Source organism: Rhea pennata, chromosome 2, assembly GCF_028389875.1.
Source record: "Rhea pennata isolate bPtePen1 chromosome 2, bPtePen1.pri, whole genome shotgun sequence".
NCBI classification, from domain to species: Eukaryota; Metazoa; Chordata; class Aves; order Rheiformes; family Rheidae; genus Rhea; species Rhea pennata.
The window spans coordinates 14405726-14433364 of record NC_084664.1 but is presented as its reverse complement, the minus strand read 5'-3'; positions in this window follow the sequence as shown (position 1 = coordinate 14433364).

Genomic DNA, 27639 nt, shown 5'->3' with positions numbered 1-27639 from the left:
AGCCCACTACCTAAGGCCCAACCCTCATATGAAAGGATCCTTCAGGAAGTGCACAAAAAATCTGACATTAAAAGGATTACGTGCTGTGTGTGCACCACATAACTGATGCATGTATTTGCGAAGCAGTGCAGGTACAATGCATGGCACATATAGTGAAAATAGATGATGTTGTTCAGCACAGAATCCTCTTAACTTGTTCCATTAAATCTCAGTCTATGCATGTACACATGCACAACCTGTTTGCACAGCCTTGTGAATAGTGTCTTGGCTTTTTTTTACTATTTTATAAAGTACATTGTGAGGAGAAAGTGCAAGAAAACTTGCATTCTACAATGTAGCTCCACAGCAGGTATGGTATAGGAGAAAAGATTATGGAAGAATTAAGCAGAGCAGAGTAAACTAGATGGAACCACTAGCTGAATCTGGAGAAGGATTTTAAGATGACCATTTCTTAGTCTCTGAGCTGCATTATAATCTACCAAATATCTATGATGGCATTTTGCAAATTGAAGAATTCTTCTTTCCGTATCTAACATAAATGTGGACTTTTTTTTTTTTTTTTTTTTTTTTTTTTTTTTTTCCTGGTGGGGTGTGGAAGTGGCTAAGAGTTTAATTTAGGATTAACTTAGGATGTAGGAAGCCACATCATGCCTTTTCCCCAAGACTGTGTAACTTCACCAGCACAAGCACTAGATAATTCTGTGTAAAATGGCCAGAGTATATACACCCCTTACGTAGAACTAGGGTACCTACAAGAGAGTGGTTCATCCCTCCATAGCAGGAAAAGTGGGAGGAAGGGTCGGGAATCAGGAGACCAATGAATCGCTAACAAATATCAGGTCTCACAGCTCTTCTGACAACCATTTCAGGAATCCTAAGATTGAGGATATGAGGTTGAAAGTGACCTGAAGGACTTTGTTAAGGAGCTGATGGTTGGTATGGAGGTTGGTATTCATCTAAAAGCTTGTTGAGAAAAACCCTGCATGGTAAGGACTTGTCTGTAAACAGGATATTCTCAGAAAATAAGATTAAATCACTTATGCTCTAAAATATCCTAGGGATATTTAGGGATATTTATTTAGGGATATTCTCACAGCGTATAAGTTTTTTTTGGAATTTGTTCCTCCAAAGTAGTTCTTTGGCCCTATCCACTGTAGTAGAAAGCCTTTCATCATACATTATGTGATAAAAATGTACTTAAGTTTGGGATTAAAAATTTCAGACTTATATTTCAGATAATCCTCTTTCAAATATCAGCCTTTTGTAATTCTATTCAGTTTATTTTCAAGTACATTTTCTAAGTGACCTTGTGTTTCTTTGGAGGATGTTGAGAAGAGAAAAGCAATGGATGAGGGAAGGACAACATACATCGTTAAAATTTTTTTCCACTTAAACTTTCAAACATGAAAGAAAAAAATGCATCATAGTTCAGTATTAATGCTGGCATGAGTATTTCATTAAAAATAACTAAATGAAGATACTCATTTCATTAGACTGGATACTCGCCTTTTTTCCATTGTGCTGTTATCCGCAGTGACATTTCTGGAGATTTGAGTCCTTTTATTTTGAACCTTTTAAAAACAAATTGGGAGGTATGTCATTGAACAAAATATTTGATTTTTCTGTTTTAAGAATAATAAGTTTTTCTAGCTTTGGCAGCTGTGGAGGAAGCTTGGCTGTTTTCCACCCTAGTCCTTTTTGAGGTTCATGGTGGGCAGATACCAAGCCCACTGCTTAGACCAGGATCCAAGACTATATGACATCTGGAAGAGAAGTAAGAATTCAGCTGTGGCTAGAAAATGAAACAGAAGTCAAGGTAAGGTAAGAACAGACAATAGAACACCAAAATAAGACACTAGGAGGTTCCTGCGGGAGCAGGCATGGCAGTAGGATCTGGTCTGGGCAGCAAGGCAGTTGCATGTGTTACTCTATTCAACAGCGTATCTAAATTAGGGAAAGTGAGATATTAATGGGTAACATCATCATCTGAGACAAAGAAATGTGCTTAGTCCCTACTATTTATGTCAGGATAATGTCAAATTTTTACATGCTATTTTCAAGTTCTGTGTTGTTCCTGTTTAAAGCATTTGGCTATATCATTCCAACATGGTTACTTTTTAGCCAGTGTTGATAAACAATAGTCTTCTGGGTATTTTGTGGGTTTAGACATTTCAGAAATGACCAGCATAAAGGATGGGTATTTTAGGCAAGAAAATGCTATAATACTTTCTACAGATTCATTTTTGTCTTAGAAGTTTTCTACAAAGAGCTTTTTTGGCTAGATATCTTTGTTCTTCTTAATTAAAAGTTCATACAGGAAAAATAGAAAGCTATAAGATATCATTCAGAAACATCAGAATAATTCACATATGAGCAAATGTGCACATCTATATACATACACAGACACACACACACCTTTCTGAGTGCATTATTTGACTTATATAGCAATAATATGCTGCCTGATAAATGTTTAATAAAACTGTACATTTTCCATTACTTTTCTTCACATCCTTAAAAAAGACAAGGAATTTCTATATTCTAACATATTTTGGGCTCTCCAGAAGGAAAGATATATTTTCAAGAGTCTTACTAAAACTCTGTAAGCCGCATCTTGGCACAAGATTTCTTTGAACATGAAAGCAAGCTGCAGTTAATTCACTTGCATCCAGCTGCAGTTGGTGGTATGCTCATCATAGTCATGAGGCCCTTTTTTGTTTCCATCTTTCACTACTTATGTCAAACAGTTTACAGAGAGGCAACATAAATTAAAACTGAGTGCTAGGAATGCCATCAATGAGTCTGGAAGTTTACATTGTGTTTGCGTGAGGTCACCGTACGTTGTCTTCAATGATCAATGACCTAATGAATGCTTTTAAACCCAGAGGCTACCCTTGATGCCTTTAGTTACTCCTTGTTAGCTTATGTTTTAGTAGAAGAGCTCGGGCAATTCTTCTCTTGCACTTTTATCTAATGGATTTGTGACTATTCAATGTTTTCTGTGGCATTTTCCCCCACTAATAAGAGGTCAGGTGACCAATGAGATAGATAGATGATATTTAACCTCTCTGTGACAGATGTAGCAGAGGTGAAAGGGTTATATTTATTAATAAACAAAGTTTGAAAGCCTTTTAACACCATCTTTCACCTCACACTTATCTGACCTTTTGTATAAGATGACTTCCACAGACTTATTGCAATGGAGAAAAAATAAAAATGCCAACAACCTGTTGGATTATTTTCCCTCTTTTTAAAAATTATAATCTGTAAGAGTTTTACATTGCCCTGATAAATGAATGAATAAAATGATGGTAGCATTGCAGTTAACAATTCAATTGAATGAAGAAGTTTGGTAGATGTATTTTGGTCCCAGTGGGTGCTGACATTTTCACCCACTTATCTATGATTTATTCAGTCCTTGACAGTGCCAAAAAAGTGATGCATTTTGCCTGAAGGCTCTGTAGGTGAAGCAAGTTGATGTATGCTTTTTCTTTCTGTTAAGGGCATGATCTTCTCTGCAGTCTATTGGAGGAAGCAGGGAAGAGTGGAAAAGAAAAAATATTCATGATAAGGATTTTTTTTTCCTTTTCAAGTTTCTTGAATTTGTTGTTTAAATAACCTTAGAGTTTGTATCATAGGAACTGAGCCTTTAAAGGCCAATGTCTAAGAGGTGATCAATAGCAAACAAAACATTAAAAAAATATTTTGATACCATGTTAACTCTAAAAGAGATTTTGGACTAAACAGTTATTTAACCTTTCTATGCTAATCAGAAATATTTAGAACACATATATATGGCTTTATCTTGTTTAAAACTAGGTGGAAGCGTATTTTAGATTTACACATCTACTTAGAGAAATCACATTGCACTTGGTAGTATATGGGCCAGATCCCAAGGTCTAATGTTTTTGTTTTATGCTGCACCACAGACAGATGTGGATTTAAAACTTAGTGTAATAATTACACTACCCTGAAAATTACTGTAAAAAAATCTGGTCTTGTATGGTCTGTGTATGAAAATAGAAGTAGAAGCATCCAAGGGAACGGGAAATGAGGAGGATATGCCCATAATGTAATTGCAGAGAGATGTCTTCCCTGATAATTCTGGGAAAAAGAATAGGATTCCAGCCACTTACCTGGGAACGCACAGAGTTGTCTTTTGTCTACCTTGAAAAGAAGCACCTTGTGTTCCTAACTAGTATACACTGCTTATTTTATATCTACCAGTTTGGTCCTTGTATTAGTATTACACTCTTAAAAACATGCTTTTTTATATATAATATATATACATATATGTGTGTGTGTGTGTGTGTCTGTGTCTGTGTATTTACATATAATGGTTCAGGATGTATTTGAAGCTAGAAATAAGAAAGCTCACCTAAACTGAGAACTAACTAGGAAAATGTTCTCCCTAAGGAGCACAGAGCTTCTCCTTTGGGGTGTGAAGCATCAGCTCCATCAATAACTGATCTCTCTTTTGGACTAGCATGATAGGGAGATATGTTTTTAATGCCAGTTCTGTGTCAAGATGTGAAGATTGACAAATGCAGAATCAGGAGGCTAATTTCTTCCACAGATGGCCATGTGCACATGCCTGGAGTTAAGTCTCGTGTCTTTTCAACCATTCAGCAGTTCATGTTTGACTGCTAATAAGTTTTTTTTTTTTAATAAAATAAACTTAATCAAACCCCTGCTGTTTCCATGCCCCATCCATAGATTAAGGGGGCACAAAAGAAATGAAAACTTGAAATTTTTTACACTACCATGTGTAAACATCTACAATATAACAACGCTAATTTGAACATAAGTCCATCTAGAAGAAAGAAAAAAAAAAAGTTTTACTCTACATAAGTTACCTTAGGGATTAGCATTTTCATAATCAAGCAAAGCTAAATATTACTGGAGCTAGACATATCTGTCACCAGCTGACTGGAAAAGCAGAAATCCTGAATATGTTTCCACTTCACACTCCTGTTTCCACATTTATGTTCTTCTTTTCGTTTGAGGCTGTCAAACTGCTTCAGAGCTATTAAAGATAAATGGCATAACCCAGTTTCCAATAGCATAATTGACTGTTGATGGGCTACATCTACATATAGGTGCCTAGGGCCCAATCCAAGTTTCCTTCAAGTAAGATGACCCACAGCCATGAACTTCACAGGAAATTCACTGACGCTGTTAGCTGCGAGTATAGTCAGAACATGAGATGCTTAAATATGCTCTGCAAGCCCAACTACGAACCTGCAGTTGGGAAACGCATTAGCATACGATTCAGTTAACAATTGTTCTTTACTATATGCCAGAAAGATATGTTCTGTTTTTGTGTTACGAAAAAGCAGGCTAGTGTGTCCAGTTCATGATGAGTCTTCCAGCAAGAAAACAAAACCTGAAGCAAAGCTTTATCCTGACATATCCCTTGATGGCACATAATAATTTATTAGGAAAAAAAAAGAAATGCAATGTGCTTAAACTTTTCTTATGAAGTATTCCCAGCCACACGAAGTCACAGCCTTTATTGTACATATGTCCCTGATATATGTCTCCAGAGATAATCCCAAAGCAAATATAGCATTAATCATTAGATTCTTTACTCATGCTGTAGTCAGTTGTTGGAACTCAGATTCTGCTGTGCTCACATAGGAAAACTAAAAATGACCATTGTCAATTCTTTGTTGTTTCTTTCTATGCATTCTTGATAGTTCTTGAAAAACTTTAAGTACAAGATGATGACCCTCGGTAGTTGCCTTTCAGAAGGCATCTGTAGTTTCATTCCTTCAAGTTCCACTCTTAAGTTATCTGTCATATTTTAAGGAAATTTCTATAACTTCTATATATTAACATAGAATTTCATGTGTTTACAGCTTCACTTTAGGACAAACTGTTGATGACAAACATTTGTACTCTGGAGGTCTTAATGGAAACTTAGATCTCTTCTCTCTGGGGACTCATGAATAAGAAAAAGAAAACAACTTTCTTAAAACAAGTTGTGTTTGTTAGAAAGTTAAAAAAACAAAACAAAACAAAACAAAAAAAACATGCTGGCTTAGGTGTTTTTACTGCTCCTATTACCATAATGTTAGAACAATTCAAAGTCTTTAGTGTATTTTGTGAAGTAGTGAAAAACTGTCATTCTCAATTTTGCAGATGGGGGAAAAAAGGCAATGTAGCTGCATTTTATGTCTCTGAAGCATAAGAAAAGCCAACTGACTGCCTCAGGAAAGTCTGCGGCAGAGCAATGACCTGTATCCCAGTTTTGTAACAGTCTGACCAGTGGGCCTTTCTTCCTCTCCTGCAGTTGGGAAAGTTATTTTATACTGCAAATATACCTTTCAGTGCCCGAAGACAGAGTTTTGCTTCAGTAACTTCCACTAGTGCCTCGTACTTGTTGCCTCTCTCCAGTATCCTAACTTGTCCCTGCGGCTTTATAGATACCTCCCTCTATTACTTTCGTTCTGCCCAGTTCTAACTGGAATATGGCACTGTGCTTTATGCTTTCCAGTTTGGGGAAGAGGAAAGATCAGATCATTAGTTCTCAATGGTTTTCTTGCTAAGGCAATCCTCACCAGATAAATTAGTGCATAGTTAAAGCCCTAGGTCAGAGGGCTTTGCTTTGCGGATAGTGGGAGAGTCTGACTTACTCTGCAGAGCAGACAAGCCCTAAGAGAATATGTAAGCAAAGGCAGTGTCTTTGTTGTCAATTAGACCCAATTTAGTGCAAAATTATAGTTCTTATGCCTTTGGAAGAATGTGTTAAAACAGTTATCTCTCCAACAATTTTGTGGTATAGACATATATTCACTACACAGCCCTGTGAATTCATGGGAGATTTTCAGGGGAAAGAGGGCTAGAAACATCAGTCTCATTAGCTGTAGGTTGTTTTGCTGACTGCAGTTTTTTCAGCCTCCAGTTACCCTTTAAATATTGTAGAGCTAGTAACCTATTAGGGACACACTAATTTTGTGATGTCTGACCCTCTCTAGATTCTGGTGATTTCATACCAGAAAGGATGGCACTGCCTGAGTGGGGCAGATCATCGGGGAGCTCAGCAATGAGAAATTACCCAGGGGACTGGCTGTGATGATTACGAGGAATGGTGGTCATCTTCCTTCTCTCTTCTGCTTTTCCATCTGCTGTACTAGGAGGGCTTATTCCAGTTTGTGCCTTCCTGGAGTCATTGCTCTTATTATAGAGAAGTCATATCTGGCTTTTAGAGTGAGAGATGTAACTTGGTCAAAGCAGGGTTAAAATAAGTTTTTAGCTAGCATGGTATTCAGTAGCCTGAAAGAGCTGTCCAAAAATCTGGATAAAACCCTTGGTCAATTAGACTTCGCTAAACTCCATGCTGCCAGAAATGACTGGCTACAGGTACTTGGACTGGCTAATTTAAAATCATATCACGTATGAGTACACTGACTGCTGTTGGAGAAGGGTAAACCTAGCCATAATTTAACTAGAGCACTATGTGTTGTGAATCTGTCCAGATATTCACTTTGACCACCAGTATGGAACAATTTTTCATTCAAAGGCTTTTGTTTTACATTCTGTATTAAGTTTACTTAGATTACTAGATACTCCAGGGAGAATCAGCTGCCTTCACTGTTTAGTATTCTCTTTGCAGGAATCAAATTAAATAGCACATCTAAATTCTTAAAGCAAAGTGGTAGTGTCTGTTCTGGCTCCATTTTCACTTGCTCAGCAGGTTTTTTTTTTTAGGAGGAGAAACCTCTTCATGCTTTCTCAGGAATTCACTAAAGATTAGTTTAGATTCACTAACAAGGGAGTCTGGTGGAAACTCCATAATGTTCCAATTTTCCACTTCACCACAGATGTATTTTCTACCTATGGCAATAATATGCATCAGGATGGATCATAAAATGGTATTCACTAAATTTAATTTACATTCTGTCATATATTTCCAAGTTAACTTTTGATTTTGATGGAAAAAGACATAGGCTTAGATCCACAGAGCTCTCCAAAAAATAATTTTTTAAAGAAAAGTTATCCTGTAACAGTGAAATATGAATAGAATCTTTGTGAAGCTAGTAATGACAGGACTTCAGTGGCACAGTGAGCTAAATAGATTATTTTTACACTTCATGAAAGTGAGTTTAGTCAGGTTCCATTCTAAATCTGAATATAATAATTTGAAATATTTTGCCAGAGATATCCAGATACAGTAGCTTCAGGAAAAGATTAGTGTGCTTTCAAACTGAAACAGACTCCTGGGGCACATATTTAAAGAAATCCAAAGTTTCTTGGTTGATATTAAATGAAAGTTCTATCAGAAAACAATTATGCACTACCAGATACCATCAACTGAAAATTCAAAGCTGGGCTTGCTCCTCATGGGGTCTCCTGAAAATTGTTGCCTCTGGTATTTTTAAAATTGTTGCCTGTGGTACTTTTAAAATACCACATCTAATTATGTTTCCCTCTCTCTGACCCTTCCAAAGAGATTCTGGTGGCTGTTATGGCATGGCTGACCTCAGGAAATAGGACCAGCCATCAGTGAAGAAATTCACATAGAAAATAGTAGATTTAGCAAAATTTACCTAGGACTGATTAAAACAACAAGCTGATCAGTCAGAATAGATCTCATTTCCTCATAGCGCCTCTTCTTGCCTGCTTAAGACAAGAAGACCTTTACTTTTCTGATGGAAAGTAGGAAATGGGGGCATGAATGCTGAGAATGTGAAGATGAAGCAAGAGCCGGGATACTCTTTTTCTGGTGCTCACAGTTTCTGGGAAGCATCGAGGGAGCAAACCAAACCAAGCATAGAGAGACAGTAGATTTCCTATCTGAACTGCAATCAGAAATCCACAACAGTCCTCAAAAATGTTTTAAATTCCTTTTAATACTTTTTAACTTTACTGTAAATTGTAAATATTTTTCTCAAGATTATAAACTATCAACTGATATTTTAACTGTAGAACTTCCTTTTATGCATAGTTTAGATAAATTTGAGAGAGAGTAACATCCTGAAACTTGTTATCAGCCCTTTTAGCATATGGTATGATTGTGTACAAGTATTTTGCAGTTGGTTTTTTTCCCAGTAAATATTTTTAATTTTGTTAGTTTTTATTCCACGAGTACAGAATTTCTGATCAATAAGCAATTTTTCCATGTTTTCACAAAAAAGATATGTGATTTAATTTATGACTCTACCCAGTAGTGTGAATGCGGATGAGGAAAGATTCAGGAGAGTAACACATAGAATAAAAGGTGTAACATGATTCTCACATGCATGAGGAGGGATCCTCTGGGGGAAATTAAATAGACATACTACATTAGACTAAAGAAATTCCTTCAGCTGAAAATCAGAGAAGGTCTGGAGAATATTTGAAGAGATATCAAAAATGCCTGAGTGGTTCTTCATTTTATGTAGCTAGACATAGTTACATTGCTATAGATGAAATGCTGATGTAGCTGAACCGTTGGGCTGATTCAGTGCTACCATTCTAACTTTTTAAGAACTTTTCCAACAAATGTATTAGGTCATATGAATAAATAAATCTTGAGCTTACGCATAGTACTGAACAATAAATAGACAAAGCAATTTGAACCTATGCGATATATAACTTTAATTTCGTAGATGGAATATACCAGCCATTGAGATTCTCTTTTCTGGTCTCAAAACCAGATAAAATTAAATAAGTTATTTTGTTACTTTGCTTTTTTTCTAGTTTATTACTCAAAGGTAACATTTATATATATATAACATTTTTATATATACACTTTATATATATATATATATAATATATACAGTGGGACATCCTATTCCTACTTGCAGGGGCATACATTTTCTTTAGCAATTGAGGTCTGTATTGCAATTGTCTACACACAAAATTAATGTTAGGAATGCATATATACTTTTTGTTTGGTTTTAAAGTGATTAGCAGGAACTGATCAGCTTTTACACTTATTCTGACAGGAAAAAAAAAAAAAAGAAAAGAAACTTGGAGATTTCAGCTGCAGCTGGAAACAACAGTGTAAGCTTGCAGTGCGTGCCCAGTCAGGTCTGCAGCCAAAAAGCAAATTTTCTGTGGAACACAGTTTGAAAATCTGTTTTAGATAGCCTTACTGACCTATGCCAAATGAGTGAGTAATCTTAGCCAGTTAAGAATGGGCAGCACTCCACATTCCAGAGGGCACTGGAATCTGCCCCAGTGCTGGCAAGCTGAAGTGGGTTAAGTGTGAACCACCATCTCACGCTTTGTTCGGCAAGAGGAGAAATCAGTCACCTCAGTGCGTCCATGCAGATCCCGTTACTCAGGAGAGCAACTTGTCTTCTACCTATATGAAGAACGCAACTTCCTGTGCCCATTCAATCAACGTGTTTTATAGATAACAGAACATTCCCAATTAAATATATACAAACTCAATATATACAACAGTCTATGGCATCTGTGTGAAATTAATTTCTCAGGTGAGCACAAAACCTACATTCCAGAAAGCAGAAAGACTTCTTTTGGAGTCTGCTTTTGTTGTAAAAATAACTAATGCTCTTTCTAATGACAGCTAAGTGCCACCTTTCCATACTGCCTGCAAAGAAAGGGCAAAGTAGCTATTCCACCACAGAAAGAACCGTCTGATTTATGTCTGATCAATGGGGAAGCATGCCTAGTTTTTGGAAAGGTAATATTTTGAAAATATGAGGTATCTGTGTTAGATCCTCAGAGATGTAAATCTGTGCTGCCCATTGAATTCAGAGAGGGACACACATTGTCTGAGAGCTGCCATATTAATTTCAACCTAGTAGCAAAAATCTGAGTGCTCTCTGAATTTTAGAAATTATTGATACAGAGTCAGTGAGACTGTGCAACAGCTAATTGGCCCCTCTGGTCATTTCTCAATGGTCCTGTGAACTTCATTGGTTTTAGATAAAGGATCTTTGCTGAGCTGTAGCCTGAGATGTTCTCAGAGTTTGATCAAGTTCATGTTCTTTATTTGCCTTTTAAATAGTATATTTTGAGGCCAAGCTTGGCAAGGAACAATGAGATCAGGATATTTGCTTGGTAAGGAAAAATATGAGATTTAGAATTGGCTTCTTACATGGGTTTAGTCTTGAAATACTATAACTTAAAAAGCAAAAATATTCTTTATTTTTTTAGTCAGCTTCTTATAACATTTATGGCTATAGATCAAAGAATTTAGTTATGAATAATTAAGGGTGTACATGTTTAGAATTATCCAATGTATGTGCTTATATGTTCATTGTTTTATTTTCTGCTTATCTCTATGGTTCTTAAACATTTTCCACTTATTTATCCTTTAAATTCAGCACTAAAATCTTTTTACTATTGAAACTGTCAAGTTCCATCTAAGGATTTTTTCAACAGAACTAGAAGTAAATGTGCCAAAAGGTTCCTCATATAAAGGAACTTAAAAAAAAATGTCCTGAACTGATCTTATAACCTTATTTTATACTAAAATACAGAAACTAAATTTTTCTTTTTGTGTTCTTTTAGTTATAATGGTACCTTTTTCTTGATGTGGTACTTTGCATAGATGTAAATGGAGCAACTACTAAACACGTGTATTTGCATGGTAGAGACTTAAAATGAATGGAGATTGTAAAGATTGCTTGGAAGAGAGGAGAAGAGAAAAAAACAAAAATAAGAATTATTATATGGTAAGATTGTTATTTAAAAATAGAATTATTATGCAAAGATGCCCTTTTATTTTATTTAACAGGAACGTTTGTAGCATACGCTACATTCAGAAAGCTGCTGATGAGGGCATACTACAATTCTGATAACATATACATTTCCATTTTTTCCTGACATTGAGCAATCTGGGATTTAGGTTTGACGTGGAAAGCAGTTTCTGTTGTAAGGATGTGTTTTCTTAAGAAATTCTGTGGTACTCGTACATTCGTATGCACCACTCTGCTCTTGCATAGCCTGTCTCAGGCTACGCATCCCACATTTTCCATGAGTACGTTTTCATACTCCGTCAAAATACACACTCCTCGAAAGGGCATGTGTTTCACAACTCATTTTCAGTTCCTTTTATCTGAAACTCTGAGTTAAAGAAGTCTTGTGGCAAACAAAATCTGCCTTGTTTAATGGCAAAAAAAGGGAAAACTTGAAAGGAAGCATAATTCTGAGCATACAGTAGGAGGGAAGGAAGAGATAGAAAGCAGGAAAAAGTTATATTGCTCTTGCATCAACATTTCCACAGTGCAGACAGGGGCTGAAGGCCTGGGCAATATGTGAGAAACTTGCAAGGGGAACTTGCATGCTGGTACTTTGGTTGGTGTCATGACTTACAACAGATCAAAATAGGCAATGTTCAATTACAACAGGATTATGGCAACTGGGATTTCTTTTTGTTTTAGAGCTATCTGACAGATAAGATATGAAGCCAATAATATGAATATTTATACTAAACAAAGAACCAACTTTTTACAGGCAATGAACTATTAGCTTCTGGTGTCCTGATCATATACCAAATTAGGTTAAACACATCCTAACAACCTCAATCCCTTTGGTAGTTTCATTTGCTCTCATTACTCTTTGCTTCTTCTTCTGGGGCCAGATTCAACCACCGCATGTGAATGTTTCCATTGACTCACATCCAAGGGCAGACTCTGGCTGCTGGAAACGGTTGTGTACTGTAGTGCTACTGGCCCAGAACTGATTTGTTCCATCCAAGGGCTCCATTGCACTCAGACTATGATCTTTTTATTCATGCAGGGTATTTGGAAAAGGAATAGGGAAGAGAAATAGAGAGCAAGGAATAACAACATTGAATTATGAAGCTTGCATAGAACATTTGACTGTAATAGGGTCCTACTGACCTTTCTAAAATTGAGAGGCTGTGATGCTTTTGCAAACTGCTGACATTCGCAATCTTCAAAATTTGGAAAGTCATAACCCACAATTAGATGCTTACTAAGGACCTCCTCATGAAGACAAAGTCTTGATGAGACACAGATGCTTGTCAGGACCATATCCATGCTAAAAAATCTAAGGAGCTGAACCTTTGTTCTTCTGAGGATCTTCACAGTTTTGGCATTTCTAGTTAAAATGCTAATGAATCTAAGAGGCAGCAGAGAGTACAAATGAGGCAGTAAGTTTATTATCCCTTATAATATTTTGCTATTTCCCTTTCCTTAACTAGTGATATATGTTTGTTTTTACTGTTTTTTAAATAATTGAAAAATGTTACAGATTGGGCTACATATATATTTAGCGAGGCTGAAGGACCTGTCTCTCCTCTCACTTACAGCAGTACAAATCAGGAACACTAAACTGACACAAAAAGTTTGGGGTGACTTAAAACCAAGTGCGAAAATAGATAGTCTTGATGCAATATCAAATCAGAAGAAAAGTGAGAATGCAATAATTTGTTACTAGGATGCTGAATAATGAAAGAATCCAGAAAGGATAGCAGGTGCTGGTAGGTGGAGAAATGGAGAATATGCCCCATCCATTCCTGCTTTTATTGCCCCATTAGCTGAATGTTTCTTCTACAGGCTTATAAACATCTGTCTGTACTGCTGGAGGTGCAAACCGTACCCCTGGTTTCAAGAGGAAAGTGTTAGTTTGGTAGGGGAAGGTGTTGATTCTTTTTGTGCTGCTTTTCTTTCTCCTCCCCCTCCCCCCCAACACGTACCTTGTTCCCAACTCTGACCTCAAACTCTGCCCATTGACTAAAAGCTGAGAACAATTCATGCAAATTGCTAAAGAGAGTAGACTGAATGACAGCAAATATAAATCTTCCCTATGCTGTGTTCTTGTTAAAACCATGTGGGAAGTACTCTGTGAACTGGTATAGTGCTTCTACTTCTTTTATTTGCAGCTGACTCTGTTAACTGGTATTATAGCAACACCAGAGTTACAGTCACAGAGACTTCAGTGTGCTTGGGGCTGCACACAGCACAGAGGTATTCCTTGTCTCAGAGAGTGGATATTGATACTCACCTGGTAGTCTGTAATTTTCTTTATTCTCCTATCCTCCAAATGTTTGATTCTGCTGGCATAATAATCAGAAGACTTTCAGTCCTAATAATAATGGTGATAATACATCACAGTATCTAAGAAGCTTAAATTTTTGCAACATTAAAAAAATAGGTAGTTGCCCTCCTTAGAAAGGGTATTTCTGGAGATGAATACATCTTTGTTTCTCTTAAAGCTTTGCTTTTTCCTTAGCAATAGCACTTAACCCATCTCTTGATCTCTATACAGATTTCTATAGAGAGTATATATTACCATAGCCTTTGAAATGTACTGGAAAATAAAAGGTTATTTCCAGAGCTGGATCCAAAGTAAATTCGTATTTAGGAGCTAAAAAATGTTTCAGTGGCAAAACATTACTTTATTAGCTGGGAAAAACTTTTCCATATTTCTGCAGTTTAAAATACCTATTTGTCTCTAATTTGGCCTACCTATAAACACCATTGCCTCTTAGTGACATCTACTGGAACAGATAGCGTTGAAGCATGTTCAGGTTTCCTCCATACTCACTATCTGCCAGCATGTAGCTCCTACGGGAAAAAGCAAATCACTCTATTTCAGAACAGAACTTGGCCAGTTCAGGTTTGAATTTTTGCTTGTCCCTGCAGGACAATGCCTCTCCGCCTCCTTCTTGTCCTTACATAAAGAGAATGACCCACATGCCAACACGACAAAGATCCAGAAAGTTATAAAAGCTTCATTGTAAGTCTAAATCCTTAGCAGGGATTCAAACAGCTTGCACTAAGGAAAAGAGAGGTTCTGCACTAAAGCAGGAAGTCATTAAAATAATGAATCACTCTGTGGAACCTAAAGTTTTTTCTATATAGTTTATGCATTTTTTCATGAGCATTTACATTTTCAAGACTGACATTTTGAGCTGCATTCTCCATGTAGATTTCCTACTTTATTTCCGTTCCTCACTAGGAAAAACAGCTGGAGGGTTTTTGTAATGAAGCAAAATGTGAATCTTTCTGCTCTTTCTTTTGTGTCATTATTCCCGTACGTATCTCATTATTACTTAATATGAGCTCTATTGTCACTGTATCTCTATAATTGTATTTTTGGTGTGTCTTTTATCCATCAGAGGAAAGAATGTGTATATGTGCATAAAACTAATGGTTGCGTTGTTTCATATACATATCTGGGTGTATGTGAGTAAGGCTGCAAAGTAAAAATAGAAGATGAAGATTTTTCCAAACATTTTGTTCTGATTGTTCTATGTTCTCATGCAAGTGATGTGGCAGACTGATCCGGGAACTCTCTGTGCCGATTAATGAGAAGATATGCTGCTTTTTTCAGAGGAAGTCTAGAATTTTCTCTCCCAAATAAGTGGTCAAATATTTTCTTCACTTTGCCAGGTTCTGTTGAGGACAAAAGAAGTTTAGAGCACTAGTTTAAAGCAAACATCTAACTATTCCCTGGCTAATATTAAGTGAGGTGAGTAGCACCTGTCATCACTGCAAGATATATGCTAACGGTTTATACTATGTGTATGAACTTGTATAGGAAAGGCAAGTTTTGCAGAGGAAGGAAATATCATTTATTACATCATTTCCTATAGCTGGAGAATGTTGACCAATTTTGGGTACACAGTCTTAATGTCAAAAATGCAAGTCCTCAGAATATGTTTGAATATGCTTGCTTCCTAGACCACCTAGACTACCTCCTGGACTATATATATTGCCTTTGAACTTGCAACTCATCAGCTTTGGGAAATGAAAGCCAATATTCATAGCAGGCTGGTTAATCTCACCTCACCTGGCAAAATACTTTCAGTGCTTTTCTAAAAACTTTTAAACTTTTTAAACCTCTACAGTTTTAATCCTAACAGACCGCTGTTAATTCACAAAAAATCTTTTTCCTGAGGTTTTGATTAGGGGTCAGATCTGGCAAATAGGTAATCCTCTTGGCTCCACTGGAATTACATCCCGGAGACTTTGTCAGGAATTTGGTATAGTAAAACACGTTACCACCTCCCTTGGAAAATTTGCAGTATGATTATAGCAAAATTAACCTTCAGCAGAGGAAGTATAGGAAAAGGAACTGGATGTCAGTAGTGTACATCATAATAAATGAAATGTAACTAAACAGCTTCATTTCTCGTGACAAAATGATCTCAGCTCTTTCATACTGATTCCTGTCCCTTACCGAGTCCAAAGCCCTCTCACCAACTTTTGCTTGTTCATCAAACTCGGCTATTATTTTAGCTTTCTCCTGCTGAACCGACTGGGACTCTTTTCCCTCAAAGTAGATAGTGTGGCTGAAGCAAGACTCCCAAGGTCTCCTCCTCTGCAGCCAGCAGAAAGAAATAAATGTTTCTAGAGAGATTCAGCTCGCGGTAAGGCAGGTGTCGGGAGTGAAGCGACGTGCCTGGGCTATAAAGGGAGTCTAAGGGGATGGGACTTGTTCAGATGTTTAAAACTGGGTGAGAGATGTTTCCCAGCATGCTCTGATAATAACTGACCCTTTTTTAGTATAGAAAAGACATCAGATTAGCAGTCACTTTGCTGTAGATACCAGTTGGTGAATGCAATGTATTTTTAACCCAACGTGTGTCTATATATAATCAAGAGATCTAAAGGACGTGGGCTTTACCTGCCAAGTACGTATCAAGGATCCTGACTAAGTTGTAGTTATGCTGAAGTCCACTTGCTACAGTTTTGTTCCTCTTGGTATCTAAACTCTCTAGATTTAAATCACACCCGACTGCAGAGCAATCAATCTATAGGTAATATTCTGTATCACTAAACATCTGCTGTGCACGTCAGAAATAAGTCTTCAGTAAACTACCTCATGGAAGGCTTTTGCCAAATCTTTTTTGCAGCTACTGTAACCTGAAAAGATAAAAACAGTCAGAAGCTTAAGGCTTAAAAGAGGCTTTAAATGATGGTATGAATTTGTGTTCCTTTTTAATACAGATATTCTCGTGTAAATCTTAGACAATCTCTTCTCATTTTCCCTTTAGGAGGCATTGGGCACTCAGTAGTTTATACTGATATACTTATGTTACTGAAAGTGATTATTAACTATAAAATATACATACTACATGTTTAAATCCAATATAAAGCATGCATTTTCTCTATGGTATCGTAATTAAAGTATTGATAATCTCTGATTCTGCTCTTCCATTTCACTCAGGATTCCTAACACATTTTATTAGTTTGAAAGTAGCATCATGCTGACTGCTCCAAGCACTTTGCACCATTTTTCTCCAATCATACTTGAATTCTTCTACTATACATGAGTTCCAGAAAATGGCCATTAAGATGGTCTTTTGTTGGTGCACGTTGAGGACTCGTCTATATTTTCACCTTTGACCATTTCCTGTTTTTTCAGTCAGGTCACAGTTTACATCTGTCCTTTTTCTAGGATGAACAGCCTGCCATCCCTTGGCAGATATCCATCTTTGTGGGTGAAATAAAAGTTCTCGGAGGACACAATTTCAAAATGCCTTCTAGCACTCTGAAGCTTTGTGCATTGAGCTTTGTATGCATCTCCATCTCCCATTTGTGACAAAACACACTCATTTCCTGAGCGTTTGAATTCCTAAAATTAAAAGTACATGTACTCTCTATAAGATTACTTTCTTTTTTTACATCCTCACTATCAAGTGTAGCCTGACTCTTTCAGACACTGATGATTTCTCTGATGTCACTTGTCACTAATGTAATTAGTACAGTTCAAAGAGTGTGACTTAAAATTAATGCAATTAAGGGTGTAGCATTATTCTTATTAAAATCCAGACAAGGTTACCCGTTCATTTAATAGAAGCAGGATCAAGTTTTCTGTTTTTTTTAACTTTGTTCATTCAGAAGAGTGATTGCATGCTTATTTTCTAACACTCTAAGAGCAGCTGAAGTGCAACATTTAAACAACTATGAAAGAATTTTCATATTTTGATAGAAAATGTATATTGCACCTCTGATGGTTCAGCCAGATTGGCATCCATCTCTCATAAGTGTAATTCACAATTTTACTCCCCCAAAATAAAAAAAAAAGAGGGGGGAAATGATAAGGTATTTCCAAATTTTTATTTGCTTTATTTGCTTTGTTTTAGATGAGAACCATAGCTCCGAAGTAGAGAAAAATGTTTCAGTTTACCTAACTGGCATTTTATTAAGCAAAATAACTCCCTCTTTCAGCTTCTAAGGAACTGCAAGATTCCGTTTTATTTTGTTTTTTGTTAACATCTTATAAAGGGGAAAATATCAAAGACAGGAAAACTGACTTCCTACAGGATTAAATCAGTTTTGGTTCTCCATCCCTTTCAGATACATACAGAAGATTTTCTTCAGTATCTTCTGTTAGCAAACTTATCTTTCCATTTGTCTCTTCATATTGTAATTTAGCAAGTGTGTCATTTTATCTGAGGCTGACCAAAAGCTTCTTTTACTTCCTATTCCATTTAAAGCTACATTTTTGCACTTGAAGCTAATGAAGCACACAAGGGAAGTGCCAATAATTATATAGAATTTAGTTGCACAAAATAAGTAATGGAGTTTCATGTTTTGCTATCAAGAAAATACCCTATAAACCTTAAAAAGAAGACTTGCTATAATTGAATTATGAATCGTCAGTAATCAAATTTGGTCACATAAAGTCAGGTCAAATTTTGAAGACTATTTATGCAGAAGTGCAGTGATCCTCATGCATGTTGTCTAGGATATTTGCCTGGAAAAGGAGTCTTGGCACTCTCAGTTTTACTGTAAGATAGGACCGGGACAACAAAGTGCCATGAGTGCAAGGTTATAGTGGAATAAAATGTACTCCCAAGCCTTCCTTTTGCAGTAAGGGTAAGGATGAATCTTTCTTGGTACAAATTCAGAGATGTGAATAAGGGTGAGAAGGGAGTCAAAGAAAATTAATTCGTTTACTCATCCTCCTGGGTTGAAAAACATCTGGTCTCAGTCAACTGGCAAATATAAAAACAAACTATGTAGGGATTCATTCTGCACACTTGTATCCTTCATTTCGCCCTTCCAGATCAGAAAACTAGAAAGAGAGGCTCTATTTAGCACCAGAGATGGAAGAAAATTTTCATTTGGCTACTGATAATCTGAACATGATTCTGTTTGACATAGTTTAAATTTCCTGGAGGGCACAAGAAAGGGAATAATGTCAAGAGAGATACTCAGGTGCATGTCTAACTCTATAGATGTTTTCAGATTAGAGCATGAAAAGCGAATGTTTTCTCTTGGACTGAAATTTTCTTGGCAAGAAGAGTGCAAGCAGCTGTTCTCCGGCACCCTGGGCCAACTTTATCTTTGTGGTAAATCCACTCAAATCAGTGGCTCTGTATTGCAGATGTATTTAATTCACTTACCTTTCTACGGCCAGTATAGCTAGCTTCTTTTAAAAGGTACTAGGTCAAGTACAGTAGGGCTTTAAGAAGACTCAGCATTTTCCTAAATAGGTAGTTTTTACCAGTGTAAGTTGTAAAAACTGTGATGAAACATATCTTACCTTTGTAACATTATCTTTTCAGATTTAACAAAAAATCCTTCTCCCCATGTCATTAAAACTGTACTGGCATTTTCACATCCAATAATAGATTACTGACATTAAGAAAGTAATTATGCCAATTTATGAACATGTCAGTAAACAGATATATGTCAGTAACCAAATGAATGCTTAACAAGAAAAATTCCCAAACAAGTATTTTTTTCATGATGTTCTTACACAGGAAATGTCATTACACTTAAATGTTTAAATATTTTATCTTCTCAAAACACTAGGTGGAATACTCATGTAAAAACCTACAGATCTAGTAATTTGCCCTCCTTCCTTTGCCAAATAATATCACTTTTGGTATTTTCTTAAAAAAAATAGGGTGAAGAAATCAATATATTTGTCCCCTTATCTATACAGCTGCTTTACAGATTTCACTATGGTGCATGAGTAGTGTGGACCCTATAGCTTTCCTGAAGTGCAACACAGAACTGGAGCTACTAGATAAGTGAGACATAAAATAGCCAATTTCTTCTGAGAAAAAATTAACAAAATAGAAGGTAATAAAGAGAAGATTGTATAGCATAAATTCTAGGCATCTGCTTTGCCGTCTGCTTCTCTGGATTCCTAAACTTCTTTTCATTCAGAATGCCTTTGTAGTAAAAACATTTGCATATTTATCACGTATTTAATTACGAAATGACCTAAATGATTCCAGCAGATTCCAAGATTATTTAATTCCTATGCATCACTCTCCATCAACTGTTTCATGCTGTAGCATTTCTTATAGAGGGCAAGCCCTACACAGAAAAGTTTCAAAGAAGGAGATTCATGGCAAAAAGATAAAAGAAACAATGAGAAAATCAACAATCCTTATAATTGACTGTTTGTATTTTTTTTTACAAGTAGAACTAGAATGAAAATAAACATAAACTGACAAATTAGAGATTGGTTAATTTGTAAGGGTCCTTGCTTTCACAAATTTCTAGTAAACATCCAGCGTCCCTGGAATTTCCCATGTAATTGGTTATTTATTTTGCATCCACAGAGAAAAATAACAAAATAAACTGGACACAAGTTAATAAGAACATATAGTCTCAATCATAGCAGTATGCAAAATTATCAGCAGAATGAGTAAACATTCTTTGTTTATTTAAGTTAGAAGAAATAATATTGAAAGACTCTATGGTGCAAAGAAGTCATTCAAAAATATTACAAAATCTCAGCAATATCCTAAATAATTAACAGCCTGCAGACAAAAGAACGAAAATAGAACTTTCTGTTTTTCAAACAGAAAGAAATAAAAATCCTGAAATATCATAATGAATTGTATAAGGGTTCAAATGCATAACATTCTGTTAGTTACCAGCTGTGTTGATCTTTTGAGTGAATTTTGCTAAGCTAGGATTGATCTGACTATCTATCCTACAAAATATACTGCTTTATACTGTGCAGTTGAATTACACATTTTAGACAATAATGCCCAGTTAGCTTAACTATTGTGTCTCTTATTACACAACTAATGATTTTTCCCAAACTCAAGTAGGAGCTCCTGTTTATGCCTGACTGAAACTAACACTTTGATCTCATGTTGAGATTCCCTTCCATTTTCACAAGAAATATGTGAGCAATGTGTGACAATTCTTTCCTAAAAGTAGTTATTAATCTTCTGAGTTTTGTTTTTATCTGATATAAAAATCATAGACATATGTTTATTTGTTGGTCATTGAGTTTCTTTTCATTTAGAGCTTTGTACTTTGTAATATCTGGTTCAAAGATATTGTGATGGGGGTGAAATGACTTCAGAATATTTATGAACTAAAGGAAAAATCCCAAAGGGGAAACACCACACAAAAGCAGACATACTATTAGGACAGAACTTCATTTTCAAATTTCCCAGAAAGGAGACCTTAATTTCTGCTATAGAAATATACTTCAGCTAAGCTATTGCCCAATATGTGCTTTCTAGTAGTTTGATAAGAGGATGATACGTTGCCTTGAAGCCAGACCCCACATGATGACAATTTGTTTGGGCCTGGCTGATTATCACCTTTTATTCTCCCTTTCTTCACAGCATTAATCTTTGACAGGAGAAAACTCCATACAATCCTATGGTTAATGCTGGAGTTGGTTTCTGACTTTAGACCAGAATCTGAATTATATAGCAGTGGAAAAACTTGTAAAAAACAGTGATTTTTACAGTTAAAAATAATAGCCCTGCTTGAGTCACAAAAGTGTCTAAGATCAGGCCAGTCCCTGTGGTGCATTGTGAAATTTCTTATAATTTCCGTTACTCCTGTCTTGCTTTAGGGAAATAGTGAATGGGTGGCTATTTTACATAGAATACTTAGTTTATTTCTTAAAATAGCTGAAGAAAATCAAAACCAGCCTCTTGTGTTGGCCACATAATGATCCAGAATGATGATCCAGAAGATTATCTTTCTTCAGCATATTAAAGTCAATCTGCTTTTTAAAGCATCTCCTAATTTTCTTCTATATATTTTAAACCCATAAATACCTGAATTATTAACACTAGAAGATTAATGGGAGGATTTCTTTCCTTCCTCACTTTCCAAACTTGATGAATACAATGGGTATTGAAGCAATCAGGATCTCTTCTGTACATTTTGCATAATGTAGTATCCTGAAAAACTGGCCATATAAAGCTTGCAGTTTTAAAGAATGCCCTTGGAAGCAGAACAATTGTCTATAAAATGTCAGATGGGATTTTATTACTTCTAGGAAGGCTGTTGCAATCCATAAGCAGTAGAGTTAGCTATGTGAACACGAGATGGATTTAAAATTAAGCTTCAAGTACACAGAATATTATTTTTGTTTCTTACTAGTTGTTTGTATCTATTTTTGTTTCTAAGATGCTGAAAAAAAATTAAACCAAATGCTTCCTGCACTTGGATAGATTTTCATGCTTTGTTCTACTTATCACCTGCTAAGCTATTCATTATATAATTGTTTAGTAAGAGATACAGGGTAACATAAGTATTTGTGAAAGTTCCTTAATTTAAAATCAATCTGTGACTGAGTGGAGAAGAGATTTCTTTCATGCGATTAGACAGTTGCCTTATTTTGATATCTCTCTAAAGTTTAAGGATAAGAAGAGCCAGTGATGTGGCACCACTTAATAGATTTTCACTGATTTTGATGGACTTTTTTTTCTTGTTTTTATGCTTTAGCTTTTTCTAGATCTTGAGCGAGCTGATGCATTCCAGCCTTTTTGTTCCCCCTTTTTTCTCCCCTTTATCACAATCACATTTATGCTCTTATAGTAAGAAATTGTGATGTATTTTTTTGTTCCTTCGTCTTTGAATTGTCCTTTGCTCAGAGAGAATAGTGCTGCTTATGATTATAATGAAGTTTTGTTTAAATCTGTGCCTGATGAGAAGAACTACTGAAGAATGTTCACCAGTGTGTCTGCTGATGGGGTTGGGTGACAAAGCTGGGGTTACAGCTCCGCTCTCCCACAGTTCACCTTATCTCCATTGCAGAGATTCAATCCTATTAGCAGAAAGATATTCACAGAATTTCAGAAGGAAAAAACAAAGCCTGAAAAACATGGTACTGCCTAGTGTGAATCTATATTTGGTTGAGGTGGGTAATGCTTTGTGTTTGAGCAAAAATAATTTTTGCTCAACACTACAATCAATCAATGGGAGATGAGAGACAACGAACTCAATGGGTACGATGAAATATTACTTGGATAACAAACAGCAAAAGGATTTTTTTTTTTCTACCTGGTTTACTCTGACCTGACATTTAATGGGGGATGAACTTCACCTAACTTTACCTAGAGAAAAGTTTAGTATCTATTGACCTAAAATCCTTCTGCAGAAAGTCCTGACTGAAACAAATTGGGAGAAACCAGCGTTGTGGATGCAATGGACGAATCTTTGTCTAGAAACACTTTACTCTCTCTATTGACCTAAGGAGGCCTTGGTAGTTAGCTTAGATGTGATGACTAGAAATTTTAAATAGTTATAATTACGTGAATACTTCAGTTTAGCTGAACCTTTATCTAGATGTAATCTTCTGCTTCCAAAGGTTCCAGCTTTTACACTAGTAATCACACTAGTGATATGTTTATGGGACTTTGATGGATCAGCACAGGGGTAACGTCATGATAAAGCAAATAAATTACCCCTAAAAATAACAAAGGGTTTCCAGTAACCTCAGAATTGTCTGTGGATTTGTATTCTTGGCTGTTACTGTTGGTAACTGCTGATACTCCCATACAGCTCATGATTATTGGGGCAGCAAGGACGATTTTAGGATAGAACAATGGAACCTTCCAATCTGCCTTGATCTCATTTAGACCTTATTTCCACTTTGGAAAAAATAGTAAAGATATTTGAAATTTTAATATCAGGAATATTTTTCACCTTTTTCATACTGAAATAACTTTCCCTTTGAAAGTATTTTTCATAATTCTGTAAGATGAAAACATATGGCAGTCTAACTTTCTTTTTAATACAATTTTAAGTTAATCTGAGGAAAATATTTTTCCTGGAAATTATATTTCTTGGAAAGCTCTTTTTCTTTTTTTTTTCCTTTGTTCAGAATAAAACTATTTTTGAAGCTGCAAAATTTTCTGTAGAATGGAAATTTCAGTGTCTATAGATTTGCCTGAATTATCCAAGCTTTTGACAGTACTTTGCTTCTGCTATTCTGACGATTAAAAATATGTATCTTTCAGATATAGTTTACACTTTCATTCATATTTTTGTCTTATGCAACCAGAGTGAATCAAAAATATACTTTGTAATATAAATGAAGCTACAGACATTTTATGGTTTTATAAGTCAGCAGAGAATCCTGTATAAAGACTTAAATCTTTTCTTTTTAAAATGATAGTCAATGCTTCGAAGAAGAGGAGCTTTTTTTTTTTTATTGATCTTATTTTTGGCTGCCAGAAAAGAGAAGGGACAAAAGCTGCAATTAAACTCTACTGTGCCATGAAGTGAAAAAAAAAAAAAAAAAAAAAAAAGAAAAAAAATCTGTACAGCTGTTTTCACAGACTGCTTCAGCTCCTTGAAAAAGTTATTTACACTCTTGTGTTCACAACTATATTAAATCCTCAAAATAACTATGCTTACTGCCTACTTTAATTCTTGTCATCAAAATTACTTAAAAGTCACGCTGGTAGTATAAAGAGTTCTTCAAGGAATTTACATATTCCTCAGCATGAGGAAATTCATTTAGCAAAACAGAACACAAGATGTCAACACTTTTCAATCTCATGCTAATTAAACTGAACTATATGTTTGCAGAGTGAATGTGAACAGCACACAAAGAGCAGCCTCTACTACCATTATATTTCAGAGAGTGGCTACATTTTAGATCTCGTCTCTGATTTGCTCCATGATAATTTAAAAGAGACACTTCTAAACAGCCACTATTATTTTAGGGAAATCCATGGGCACTATTGTTTTTTGAAAACAATTCTGCTTATAGCTCAGCTTATATTTCTTCATAAGCATTGTTTTATTCAAATGCAAGGGCCTTTGCTGATAATAAGTGCATATATAAACATTGCTATTTCTTTAACTCAAGTCATAATCTTCTGTTTGAGTTTGGAGAAGATCCGTTTAATTATCAGGTCTCTAACAGGCTCCTCTTTCATCCTTCACTCTCTCTCTAACTTCCTTTTCTCTAAGAGGTGTAATTCTATGCTATGTAGGAACTGTTTATTCCAATAAAGCACTGATTTATTTGTTCCTGGGACCTGATTATGTTGACACTAAATTTACTAAAATTTATTAATTTACTAAATTTACAGAACTTAGGCTTGACTTAAAGGAAGTTTAATTTGAGATCCTGTTGAGTAACAAACTTTGCCTTGGCTTCATATCTGTTAATGAAGACGATCATTTGGTGATTCCTCATGGTCACATTGAATTTATATATCTTTACATGGAATTTCTTTTTTGTATATATATAATTGGGCAGCCAACTTTAACAGATTCGCTTGTATTTTTGCTCATGGAGAACAGCCAGGTCCTTGGCTTGTCTGAGTTTTTGATTTATCTGCAAGCCTGATCAAATCTACTTAGAAATGCCCATGGGCACGAGGCTTGAGGAAAAATAATAATAATAATAATAAAAAAGGATTCAGAGCTTTTCATTTACAAATTGGCATTGTTTCTAAAATCATATTGCTGCTGCCTCTGTTTTCATTAACTTTTGTTCCCTGTAGAGCTCTGATTATTAGAAAAGTCTTTCACTGCACAATTAATCCATGCTGATTGTATGTTATTTACTGAGAGAGCACATTATTCAATTTTCTCCATAGATAGATAACTTGAAAATCAAGCATAAATAGGGCAACAGTTTATAACCAAAAAGTCCTCTACTGAGCTATGGGAACACTGCAAAACAAAAGATAAAAAAAAAATCTTTGTAAACGATTCCTTTCTCTTTCTGAAAGACAATAAAATATTGATATAGTTTGCTTATGTGAAGAAATGTGATACTGTTCTCAGAAAAGGCAATGAATAGAAAACTATGAACTTTTATATCTAACAGCCTATGAGTAGTAACTTGTATCAAATATGAAGAGATACAATGTCTATGAGAATGAAGATACAAGGCATGTTTTTAGAAAGTGATAAGCATCCAGATTATTTAACCCTCTGAAAATTGTAGATAATCAGCAGTTCCGAACATTAGTTATTCAGATACACATGACTGAGAGAAGGAAGTTCGGATTTTAATCCAGAGACTAGTTATCCATGATTCATTGTCAAGTGGATGTGCACATTTAGTTGTTTTGCTGGAGTCTGTCTGGATCTGTTTCTACGCAGGCTTTTATCCATGACTCAAGCAGAGAGAACCCTGCAATAAACCCACAGACAGCATGAGAGTGATAGGGATTCAACTTACATTGGAAGACAAGATTAGATTTCAAAACGACAATAACATATTGGAGAAACGGTTTGAAAAAAATAGAATGAAACTGAATAAAGCCCAGTGCAAGGTGCCAAACTTAGGAATTATTGACTACACAGTGTTACAAGGAATGAGAATAAATGAGTTAACTTACATCTTCAGGAGGGGAGATGGAAGAGTAAATCATGAGCTGAATGTGAGATTCATGGAAGAAATATTCTAGCTTATAGAAGAGAAGTCTGTTAAGGATAATATTCTTCAAATAGGCAAAAATAATTGTAGGAGGGGAAAGGTTAGCCTCTTCTCCAGTACACAAAGGCTACAACAGAGAGTTATAGGCTTAAAATGAATCAAGAAACAGACAGAGTAAGTGTCATAAAAATAATCGGCTGGTAGAAAGAGTGAAAACCTGGAAAGAATCTACAGGGAATTGTAGAATCTCCAGCACTGGAGTCTATAAAACAGCTGAAGACATACTTTTGTATGTCATTGAAAATACTTTCCTCCTCAGGTCCAGATGGAATAAAAAGGCAACTTTAAATATTCTTGCTTCTGCTTTCATGTTGGAATAGAGGTGTACAAAGATATATATTTTTTCCTCTGAATAACAATAATAAGCAAACCTTTTAAATACACAAACAGTTCCCTATTAAGTTGTTTGCATTTTGAGTAAAGCCAACTGAACAGTTGCATACTGAACTACACTCAGAATCTCAGCCACATGGCTCTCAGTTCTTTACATTATGCAAGTGGTTGACTATACCTTTAACCTGACATACAAATCACTAATTATTCTGTTCTTTAATCAAATTTTTTCTAATCCCTTTATATTAGATTTGAGTTAGAGATTAACTCAAGTTGAAAATGTTGATACTAGTCCAAAAACTAAATTTCACAAAGCTTGTGCACTTGGATCATAAGATTTTTTCTTCACCATAAACATTACATTGAGTGAAGACAATTTCTCTAAATGCAATGTTATATAGAGTCCAAGTTTCTACTGGATTCTATCGTGGTTATTTTGGAAATTTAATTCTGACTAGATAGAGGCTGAAAAACACTTTCATAAAAGTTTTACAGCCATTAGTTTTAATATCACTGTTTCTGGCATATTAAAATTTTACTTTAAAATAATGAGACCAGGTTAATACCCTGTGCAGTTACACTCACTCCACTGAAATTACGACAGGGATAAAGTTGGCCCAAGAGGTCTGTTTGAACATACTCAAATGAAGATTCACTCAGCTGCCAGGAGAACTGGGAGGGGAAAATGGGGAAAGAACAGATGTTGACTCATTATACTTTTGGGATTTGTTTGTTTTTCCTGACATC